This window comes from Palaemon carinicauda, chromosome 8, assembly GCF_036898095.1.
Source record: "Palaemon carinicauda isolate YSFRI2023 chromosome 8, ASM3689809v2, whole genome shotgun sequence".
In the NCBI taxonomy this organism is placed as follows: Eukaryota; Metazoa; Arthropoda; class Malacostraca; order Decapoda; family Palaemonidae; genus Palaemon; species Palaemon carinicauda.
The window spans coordinates 36,146,993-36,159,492 of record NC_090732.1 but is presented as its reverse complement, the minus strand read 5'-3'; the positions used below and the strand labels follow the sequence as shown (position 1 = coordinate 36,159,492).

Below are 12,500 nucleotides of genomic sequence, written 5' to 3'. Positions count from 1 at the left end.
TGCGTAGACTCGGCAATAGCATTAGTTCACCCTCAAGGGAAAACAAAAGCCTGAGTTATCATCGACCCTATATTTAAGACGGGATGTGCGTCCACATGATCAAATATTGCCCAACAGACAAATAATCTTACAAGAAAACAATTAGGAGCGACAATGAACGCCGATGACGTAAGAATCAAATAAACCACAGGGCTCATCTTACTGCTGATTTTGAGTGTCAGAGGTCGGACAAGGAACATTGTAAAATATAGTTTGATCCCTATTCCAGAAGTAACGTGTACCTTATATCATCAGGCTGTTAGTAGGTCTTGTACATCAAATGTGCATTTTGCATATAGATACATATAGTTAGGCTTCTCTAAAAATTCTAAAATGAGTTATTGTCCATACCCATATACCTTTAATAAAGTCTGTTTCGTAGCATTCTTGGAGTTTATGTAAAATGGTTACCTTGCGTCCCCTGCAGTTCTACGTATCTTTTCCCTGCACCATTCCCATCTACCCACTTCCATTTCTATATCAATCTCGTAAATCACCATAACAATGGAAGTACTTCACTGCACTAGAAACAAATAGCTGTAGTGCTTAAAGTTCAAATCCTTAACTTTGCCAGCTGGTCTATGTTCGGTAAACTCGTAAAGAGACCCTAGGGCTATGCTAGATTTAGTGCATATAAAGGAGAATGCGATCTCTCCATTTCTTCCATAAACAGAGTTAGTAACTGATTCGGACTACTGTCAACTGAAATGACAAAGGCCGTTGAATGTAATAAATTTTTTTATGATTATGTCAACATTATTAACAAAAGCTCTTAAAATTATGCATGGAACTGTTATCCTTATGTGATGGGATGTAGATAACTGTATTGTTTGCTAAAAAAAATATATTTGTTAGCGAGCTCGTCACTGATTCATACCACCTTCAGGCACATCCTATTACTTATCTCCGAATTGCCTTGAACACACAACATGCCTCACAGCTCACCACTTCGCCTGCAGAATCCTCACATGATGTTCACACTGCTAAAGAAAAAATGCTTGTACTTCACGAGTAGAGATACATTAGCTTGTTTTAAGCGAACAGAGGTTCAGTTCCTCATCAAGGATGTGACCCACTCAAGCAGCAAAGAAGACCATCCTCGCTGTGATCCCGATTGCCACCTTCCAAGAAATCTCACAGTGGCTTTGCAAGGAAGGATATGCGCCTATACAGTATGATGCCCACAAATCATACCTAAAGCAGTATTTGCTGTTGCCAGCTGCCTGTGTAACCAAGATTTTTCAGCTCTCAAAACAACCATTGAAATATGCCTATTTCATGTCCTTTGAGTACAACGTCCACTGGAACCTGGGAAAGACTCCCTTCCCAATGTGTATACCTGGCCCATGAAGGTCCCAGTCAAGAACTCCATTAACTTCTCCATTCCTGATGGAGGGGACACTCATTCAGCATTAAACTGAAGGCAAGTTGAATGGTGTAGGATACCAGCGATCACCTCGTGACATGCCTGGGCAGTGATGAAGTCACCCACCACCCATGTATACTGCCTTATGCCTTGCCCTAATCAACGTCCTAAACAGACACTGGATGACACCCCTTACCTTCAATTGTGCTACTACCACTTCAGATTAGCAACTGCTGCTAAGAAATGAGCTACCTGATGTCAATTGTAAAAAAACATGGACATAGACCACCACATGTTGCAGTGGCCTCCCCATTAACTAGGCTCTTCTTTTTGTATGATTCAGAACCTGTGTGATTTCTGGTAAATAGTATTGGGTATTATTTGCTTTTGCCATATTCCGTCTTGAGGGCATGATCTTACCAGGCTAAGGCTGCTGATGTCCTTCTGTCGGTTGACAACAAATCTGCTCTCCCAATCACTGTTATGGGACTCTGACAGTTCATTTGCGGGTACCCAGTACCGGTGAAGTTTCTTCATAGCCAACGTTATACTACCCCTCATTGGTGAAGATTTCCTTACCCCCTTTCCCCTTCCACACCTATATCACTTGCTCCCTCTGACCTCACTCTCCCCATTAGAACATCCATGGATCCCTAAGTGCACTTTCTCAATTTATATCCTGAAGTCTTTTGCCGAGAACTACACCCATACGGCCACATTTCCTGACCATCATAGTATTTAGCACCATCTTAAGACAATTGGTTCCACACTGCTTTACAGCTGCTACACGAAATGAAAGATATTGGCCTTTTTTAAAAGGCCTCGAGTATATGATTGTCTCCCCTGCACATTGTTCTGAAGCAGGTTTGATCCCTATGCCTCTGTGAGGATTACAGGCATCTCAATATGAATTATATATTCTTCGATGCAACTGTTTCCGAATACTTTGGATAAAAAGCTACATCGGAACTTTTTTTAAAACAAGTTATGAGGGAGTTTTAACCATAAGTTTTAACTCAGCATTCAACTTTCAAGCACATTGTTTATGATGAAACATTAGTGCTACACATATGCTGAGGTTCAAGGACAAAAGGCATAGCCTACGCAACGATTCCTTCAGTGTAATAAATATGTATAATTCTGTGGAGTAAACTGTTTTATTATCTTTAACTATATTTCTTTATTGAATGTAAATAATCCACTATAATCTCCTGGCTTCATTCATCGATAGACTTGTAATGGTAATAAAAGCACGAGCGTTAATATTTACCTAACTGATGTAAACCTGTGATGAGCTATTGGCCAATCAGGCAAGCGAACAATGCATACTGTCATCTGGAACTTTATGTAATTGATCAACAACAACATGAAACAGAAAAAATAATCCTATGGTATGAAACGTCATCTCTACCATTGAAAAATGAGGTAACTTAAGACCGCTTACTTTAGTGAGAGGAGTGATATAAAGATCGAGACCACCAACTCAGTTTTCCACCTCTCGATGTAAATGTCTATATGTAGAAATGCAAGGGAAGCCTCTAAAGTAATTAAAGAATTTGAGACTCTCCAAAATAACTTGATTCTCTAAGGCACAGGGAATATTCAGAACCATTACTGAATGAAACACTGTTACTGTAACCCCTAGACCTGCCTATGGATGTCAGGTTAGTGTAAGCAGCCTATCAGGTAAATCAGTCTTGACACCTACAAGCAAAGACTCACTGGCCTTCTAGGAATAACAAAGTAAATCATATGAGCTGAGAGCAATTAAGACTCATCATCCATCAAACTTGGCTGGTAAGTGACTATTCTGCCTGTGATATTGTCATCAATACCAAGATAAAAGTTGAAGGTCGGACAGTAAGAAGGATGAAACGAAGAGAAGACGGGGATAAAACATAAAGATGTGAGGCCAGTGGATGATGTATGCTAAGTGAAGCTACAGGGTGATGGAAAGCCACTGGAAGCTCTTCCACCCTACGGGGAAATCTTGATAATTCCTACCATTTTGTTCGTTGACAAATCATTCTTTTTAATGTAAATTTACATTCCTTTCTTTAAGGGGACCGTCCACTGTGGTGTTTTGACATAACTTTCAGAAATCGAAAATCGTTTTATAGTTTCTATATATACAGGAACATATCGTACATGCTCTCTAGAAGTTTAATCCAATTATTTTTACATTTAATGAAGATAAAGCGGTCTTTAAATGATGGCGTCATCTTTACTGCGTTATCTGCATGACTGAGTTCGACAGAATTGTCTTTGCGTGTTTATTTTTGTATATATATATATATATATATATATATATATATATATATATATATATATATATATATATATATATATATATATATATATATATATATATATAGCGATTTTTTCACTTATATTTTGAAATCTCGTACATCTAGCAGAGATAAAAGGCGTAGAGGGTAGGCAAACAGAAACTAGGAACTAAAGGGAAGAACAGCCAGAGTTTCCAAAGACATATAGAAGTTACGTTGGATGTGTTTTTGTTTACTTTCATTTTGTACGTACATTGTGTTTTCACAATCTCCTCAAGATACTTTATATCACGGAGAATGTTACCTAAGGTCAAAGAAAGAACATAAAGTAAGCATAGAACAACGAAAAAAGAACAAAAACAGAGGAATACATGAAATAAAGTACAAAGCTGGAACATTCTAACTAAAACTCTGGCACCAACGAGAGGCCACTGGCAACTCAGGACATCCTTACACCAAGTGTATTAGTAAACTTAGGGTTCAAATGCATAGTTAAAGGACCCTTCATGTAGGAATAAACAGTAAAGGTACAAAATAAGGTTATCATAATAATATTATCTAGATTTATTTTATTTAAGAAAAAAGCTAAAATTTATAGCAAATCTTTGGGAGCTCATAATTCAAAAACATACTTATTCATACTTAGGTACATTTTTCTCTCTTATTTATCGTTCGATTTTAGAGAGAAGGATATCATTGCAAAGACGAATAAGAATCCCACAATTTTATGCATCAGCATTTTTATTTTTATTTTCCTCTTTTTTTCATGAATATTTTACATCTAGACTAAGAAAATTAGGAAAAAAAATCACAAAAAAAAGGGAAATAAAAAATCTGTCACGCAGACTTATTCGATTTACAATGAAGTTCTGCTGGCATGATTTTCAATACAATTGATGTCATATTAGTGGAGAAAAATGTACCGAAATTTTTTTAAGAATCATGAATTTTGCTGATAAATCAAAACGTTTTTGATCAAATGACTTGAAATTTTCATATGATGAAGGTATTATATTTGTCTAAAACATATATAGAAATGGAGGACATAGCGGACGGTCCCCTTAACAAAAAAAAAAAGTCCTCCCCTCAAAATCTTCAACGATTCTTTTGAAGTAAAGACACCCTGGGTATAATTTTTGAGTCTCACAATGATTTTGATTGAACCATATTGATGAACCCTTTATAAGTCTTCCGAGTACACATTAATCTTCACTATCACACTGCACAAATCATTGATATTAACTCTCTCATGATAGAGTTTACAGAATAAAAATGGAGGTCTAATTTCGTAGATTATTCTTCTTACGCAGTCTTGAGAAGAAAGGTAATTACAAGAAAGCAAATTGTCTCCATCCACAGGATTACTGGTAACAGTAGATCTTATGCCGGTCTGAGCGTGTAGAGGGGAACGTCCACAAGGCTATTTATCCAATTGACGGCAATACAATATCACAATTATTATTTAAGCGGGTGCTATTTATTGTTCTTTTATGTAATCTCCTCTTCCTTACTTCTCTGCAGTTATCATCAGTTTATGCCTATTGTTACTTAATTTCTAGATATCTTGACACGTTTCTCCCATCCTCAACTACACCAATGTAGGTGAGAGTTAATTCATTTAGAACTAGTTTACCAACTTCTATCAGGTTGAATACATATTGCATATACTTTTTTTTTTTAAAGGTAGTGCTTCTGTGATCGAAATTGCTTTTATTTTAGTGTCTCCCATTAAATATTTTCCTTCTAACCCCGCATCAAATTCAAGATATATTTTATGCTCAAAATGCTTTGAATGGTTCAATACGAAAAAAGTCATCTTATTTTTATCATGTATTTTTCTCCATCTTATATACAAACAGTTCATGTTAATTTTATCAGCTGCCCGGAAAAGTTATCTCATACATTTTTGGTTTCTTAATATATTTTACTTCAATACAACTAATTCGAGCATCATAACAAAGATCACCGCCCTGCCATAACTGTACTCCAGACTCTTTTCTATCCACCATATGGTATCCCAGATTAACTACGAGATAAATAGGCAATTCCTCTTTGAAAGCTACCATATTGACACCTGCTAGACCACCGTTTCTGATGTTGATTATCCATTTTTCTATTTTTTTTGAGGTCTAATAACTTCTGCTTTTAATTAACCTTTATTTTTTTATTTTTTTTTTTATTTTTCTTACTTTAGCGTTAATGTAAAGAGTTAACTGGAAAAATTTAATTCATCGCTACCTCCTGTTCTCCCTCTACCATAAAATAACGTTGTTAGTTTTAAAATCATTATTTGTTTTTAATTCGTGTCTAGTCTAGATAATAGTATTAGATTATACATTCTTTGACATTTTCCACGTGCATTCTTACATGCACATTTGAAGAAAAAATTCAACTTCTTTAACGACGAATATTTCACTTGTTCCTTTTGCCAAGATAAAATGCATGCAAACACATTTTTGTTATGCTCTCAGGGATATAATATAATCATCACTTGAGTCCGGGAGATATCTTTTTTATTTATTTATTTTTTTTTTTTTTTTTTGTCAATTTTTAATGTCGAGCGAAATTTCGAGACTTTTCTAAATTCTTTCATGCCTTTTATTTCCAGTCAAATTTTTCTGTCTTTCTTTTCTTGAAATTTTATTCTAATTTTCCTCAACTTTCATATGTAATGAATAGAAGCACTAAGGGTGTAAGAGCCAGCTGTGTCCCTTTAGAGTTTTCTTTTAGTTTGCTAAGGAAGTACACACATGTCTATCTATAAACCATCATCCAAATTGTTCATATAAGATGCTTAAATCTTTTAATTTCAAAGGATAATCTGTGTAAGAATATACATATAATTCGACAAAAATTTTCATTATGTATTAGCTATATTGTTCATGCGTCCATAAAAGATTTTATCACGTATTTTGTTATGAATATTATATCGCAGATATGAGCAACAGACCCTTTGCAATTACCTCATGGATAATGGGATAATTGAGATGCATTAAATACCCTATCCAGTTGCAATAGGGTGAAGTTATTAAAGTATTATTTTATTGGGGTATTATTATTATTATTATTATTATTATTATTATTATTATTATTATTATTATTATTATTATTATTATTACTAGCCAAGCTACAACCCTAGTTAGAAAAGCAAGATGATATAAGCGCAAGGGCTCCAATAAGGAAAAATAGCACAGTGAGAAAAGGAAATAAGGAAATAAATGATGAGAACAAATTAACAATAAATCATTCTAAAAACATTAACAACGTCTAAACAGATGTCATATGTAAACTATAAAAAGACTTATGTCAGCCTGTTCAACATAAAAACATTTGCTGCAACTTTGAACTTTTGAAGTTCTACTGATTCAACTACCCGATTAGGAAGATCATTCCACAACTTGGTCACAGCTGGAATAAAACTTCTAGAATACTAGGTGGTATTGAGCCTCATGAGGGAGAAGGCCTGGCTATTAGAATTAACTGCCTGCCTAGAATTACGAACAGGGTAGAATTATCCAGGGAGATCTTAATGTAAAGGATGGTCAGTGTTATGAAAACTCTTATGCAACATGCATAATGAACTAAAAATTTTCCTTATATTAATATAAACAAATTAAATAGAATCATCTGATGAGCTTTAATGAAACTACTATCAAATCAGAGACTATTCATTGTAGATTTGTGGTAATCAAACTTTATGATTGTTGATACAACTTCAAGGTATTTAGATTGTCACCAATATTCATTCACCTTACTCAACTAACCATTTTCTTCTTATGTATTTACACTCTCTAGAGTCTCACTACCTTTTATTCAGACAGAATTAATCTAATATAAAATAATAAGTAATTAGTGATTGCGTACATGCTTATCCCTTTGCGTTACTACATCTGTAAATAAAATGATAAACTTTAAAAAGGCTTTCAACTAACTTTATAATTTAGTTGGCAATGCAATTTATGATTCATTTTATCTTGAAATTAAGAATCCCATGGCTCAGTACACTCAATTTTACTAAATACTTACAAATTTGATTTTTCTCCGTTTCACATAAGATATAAACAAAAAAACACAAGGCTGCATTAACTAAGCAATCATAAACTAAAACATATAATCTTAATTTAAAACAGTCACCAAATTTCTCCGCTTTCCATCCAGTCGTCTTTGGTTGATCGTCAGTAATCTGATTTATTTCCTATATCCATTTTGATAATGACTCGACGAGAAGAGTCTAATTTAGGAAACTGGTAGTTAAAAATCACAAATCAGGTAAGGGTTTGATTACTTTTCACACACACATGTATATTATATATATGTATATATATGTATATATATATATATATATATATATATATATATATATATATATATATATGTATATATATATATATATATATATATATATATATATATATATATATATATATATATATATATATATAAATATAAATATATATACTGTATATATATATATATATATATATATATATATATATATATATATATATATATATATATATATATATATATATATATATATATATATATATATATATATATATATATATATATATATGTATACATATAGTAATTGTTAGCAACACCACGCTCTCCATTTACTGCAAAATAATGCAATCCTGCTGTTCTCATCTTCTTGCACAGTAATTAGGTGGTTATTTAAGTTCTGGGAAAGCAATGATAAGGAAGATATGTTGAGGGGGGGGGGGCGGTAGTGGGTTTAAAAGAAAATAACTCAGTTTCCTCACTAAACGTCTTGGAACTGACACGTCAACATAGTCAACCAAACAGAATTCGTGATATCAGCGTACATAAACAGAAGTTCGTGATGCCAGCGTACATTTGATATACTGTATATTCAAAATATACTTAATTAAAAACGAATTAATTTACTAAAAAGTGTTCATAAGATATGCTATTTACAAATAGTGTCACTTTTGAGTAATCGCTCCATTTTGGTTGACTATGTTGACATTTCAGTTCCAAGTCGTTTGGTGAGGAAACCGAGCTATTTTCTGTATATAACCCTTTCCCCCTTCCTCAACATATCTTGCTAATTATTGCTTTTCCAGAACTTAAATATCCACCTAATTACTGTGCAAGAAGATGAGAACAGCAGGATTGCATTATTTTGGAGTAAATGGAGAGCGTGGTGTTGTAAACAATTACCCTATATATACTTACATATGTGCATATATATATATATATATATATATATATATATATATATATATATATATATATGTATATATATACATATATATATATATATATATATATATATATATATATATATATATATATATATATATATATATATATATATATATATATATATATATATTGAAAAAAATAATAATGCATAACCAAAAGATATATATTTCTTATAAGTTAGCACATAAGTCATCAGAACATCTCCAACATTATTGTATGCAGATGATTGGATTAGATTTCCTCGTTTAACTTAATAGATTAAGTTTCTATTGATATAATATATTAGATATCGTGTATTAATCTTACTAGTTTGAATAACAAATGAAAATTAATCTTTAACTTTTGAATAACAAATGAAAATCAAGAAACAATTTCTCGTTAGTCAAAGCGAAACTACATAAGCAAATCATTTAATCAAAATAGTTATGGTAACTTCCATTCTTACGCTAGACACTTAATTAAGGTCTCATTTAAAGCTTAATACATGAAGTGTATTTTGAAATAATATGATTATTCATATTCAATCGGTGTAAATAACAACAGGAAATGACGATCGGTTTTCCCCGTTTTGTAAAAATTGACCGCCAGATTACGTAAGTGAATAATTTAATTAATGGAAGTGACTGCTTTGACTTTTTTTCTTTTATTATAAAAGGATTTATTTTGATCTCGTTTTATAGTTTATTAGAATTATAGTAGTTCCTAATTCATCAAAAATAATCTAATATATATATATATATATATATATATATATATATATATATATATATATATATATATATATATATATATCATTATGAAAACAATGGAGTCATGCTGCGATAAGGGGAAAATTCTAGAGAGTTTATTAAAGGTGTATTTACTGGAATACCATAATTCCAAACACAATATCATATTTCTTAATCTTTATTTGAATAACAGTTTTCTATAAATAAACACTTTTATATATTGTATAACTATTCTAGATGTATAAAAAAATAACAGAAAATGAACAACGCATTCCTATTTTCTTATTGACGACCAAATTACGAATGCAGGAAGTTACATTGAAAAGGCTGTAGTGACTTCAATTTTTATAGTAGAAAGTATATGCTAATATCAATTTTCAGCTAAAAAGAATGATCAAAATGCACACACCAATAATGATTTCCATGAAATATATAAAAATATGTAATAAATTAAATCCCGTTATTACTATTATGAAAAGAGGGTAGAAGGTGTTATTAAACTGATGTTTACATGAACAATAATATACTTTAAAATTTTTGAGCTGATTAAAATAAATTTTATTGCCGTATATTCTCATGTATTCTATATAGATTTTATGCGAGTTATTAATAAAAGGAAATGAACAAGTTAGTCGTGTTCCTTTCAAATTTACCGCAAGATTACGAATGCGATTAATTTGATTGGAATGGCTCCGGTGACTTTAAATTCTTCTTTAGCGAATTTATTTCGAACTCATTTTACATCGGGAAGGGGAAACAGAAATGCATGATTTATCGACTTAGTCTTAGCTTATTAAATTTGAATTGTGGTATATATGCGGAGCATAAAATAATTTCAATTAATTCATGTTACTATGAGGTAGTGTTGATAGGAACTAATATTTCATAAGAATTACGTGAGACAGGCTGCAAGCATGCAATGCATCTACTAAACCACAACTATAATAGACAGTTTTAAATCATTGTGGCAGTGAACTAGTGCTGCTTTCAGCTAGTTGCAATTTGTTTCTGGTAACAGTGATAGGTAAGTAATTGTGAGTGTGTGTGTGTGTGATTATCATATAAAATATTAAAGCAGAACTAAATTAGAAACATTCTTCCAATAACTGTAGCCGTGAAGTAGTGGTGCTATATACAACATGTAACTAGTTACTCATGGGTCAGTTTCTGTGTGCATGATTAGCATCTCTAGTCTGAAAAGAAGATAATAAGAAGGCGTTGTGTTCCACTGACTGCGAATAATGCTAAGTGTTATGCCTCAGAACTTGTTAGAACTAACTAGAGACTCATAGGGAAGTCAGTGTGTGAGACTGCATTTAAATACAAGTATAGACTTATACAGTGAGATGCGTGGGCCTGATTCCTTGCTATCAACAAATCAATCATCAGTGCAGTCTTTGAAAAAGCCTCTTGTGTCGTCTCTGGCTGCAGGAGTGAACATAAATTTCTTGCACACAGTGATGTGAAGAAAGAAACATCAGGAGATTCTGTACATTTCGTTGCTAAAGCGGGATTGGAATCTGGTCAATGACAAAATATCAAATGAATTTCTAGCAGTTGAGTCATTGACAAAGTCAATGAATTTTCTTGTAATTCTTCTGGAAGGGATTTCCAAGGAGTTGGCAATCTAATTCTGTGATATCAGGAAAATATTTATCCAACTCTTGACTGAGAGTAATCTTTACACGGAGTTCATAAGCTGTCGCTTATATTCTCAAAAAAAGGCCATACCGACCTGCTGAGACTTTTTTCCTTGCTAAATTTTGAATATCATTAAAAATTCTCGAAGTTTGCCAACAAAATCAATCACAATTCCTGAGTAAGCTTGAAGTGACCTACTGACTGCGCTGATGCAAGAACATTTATAATCAAGAGAAACCAGATTCACGATCCACCTGTTGTTCGAAAGCTTGCTCACAAATATCCATGTTTGTGCTTTCTCATTTTTGTCAATTAATTATTTCAGCTGATTTTTTAATGATGCAATTGAAGCCACTATGTTAGCCCTCGATAGCCATCTTACTTCTGTACGAGAGAGGAATGTTGACGGATCGAGATACCTTGACCTATTATTGCGATAACAAAAATAATGATGAATAAACACTGCAAATTTCAGTCAAAAAGAACGAAAAATGCAAGCCAATATATAAAAGACAGCCTCTGTTTTCAAGACTGATTGAAAGGACTATCTCACTAGGACCTGTGAGAGACTGGAGTTCTATTTATCCCCCAACTCCCCTATCTCACTTTATATTTTTCTGCCTCCAATTCACCAATGCATTCGTCCAGACCCAGAATGTCCACTATCTACCACCATTAAAATTGCGTTGACTTAAAAACGAAAAAAAAAAGACTCAAACAGGACCTTAGATATGTCCCAAAACTTCTTCCCGAAAAGATCAGAGAAGAGAAGCATCAGTTCAATTCACTGTTATCCTTATTACTAAGTTGATATAATCATCTTGTAAATTAATTTTTAGTCAAGTTGGACGGATGGTGGGGAAAGAACATTTGATTCTGTAATTCAGTTTATAGAACATAACTTCCTTTCTTCCTGTTTTTCTTTGTTAATGGAAGTTCAAAAACAATGTTGTTATTTGTATCGCTATTATTTTTTATTCCATTTATCAAATGTAAATGGTGGTATTTTTTAATGGATCATATCTTTATTAATTCTTTCGTTCACTTTCATGCTATCATTCCTAATGCTTATATCCAGCAATATTGCGAAAATCATTACCCATTGACGGCGGCTTTAAAAGGCAATGGGAATAGAATATCTCTAATCATGTTAATCTTAGTTACATTTGGCAGTTGTAATTCTCCTGTACGCTCTACTGTCAATAA

The 12,500-nt window shown here is 32.6% G+C and overlaps 1 protein-coding gene across 1 annotated transcript in view; it reads left to right on the top strand.

Moving 5' to 3' along the window:
• LOC137645178 (uncharacterized) overlaps positions 1 to 12,500 on the top strand; it is a 117,049-nt gene that overhangs the window by 38,673 nt on the left and 65,876 nt on the right. The window lies entirely within an intron of this gene.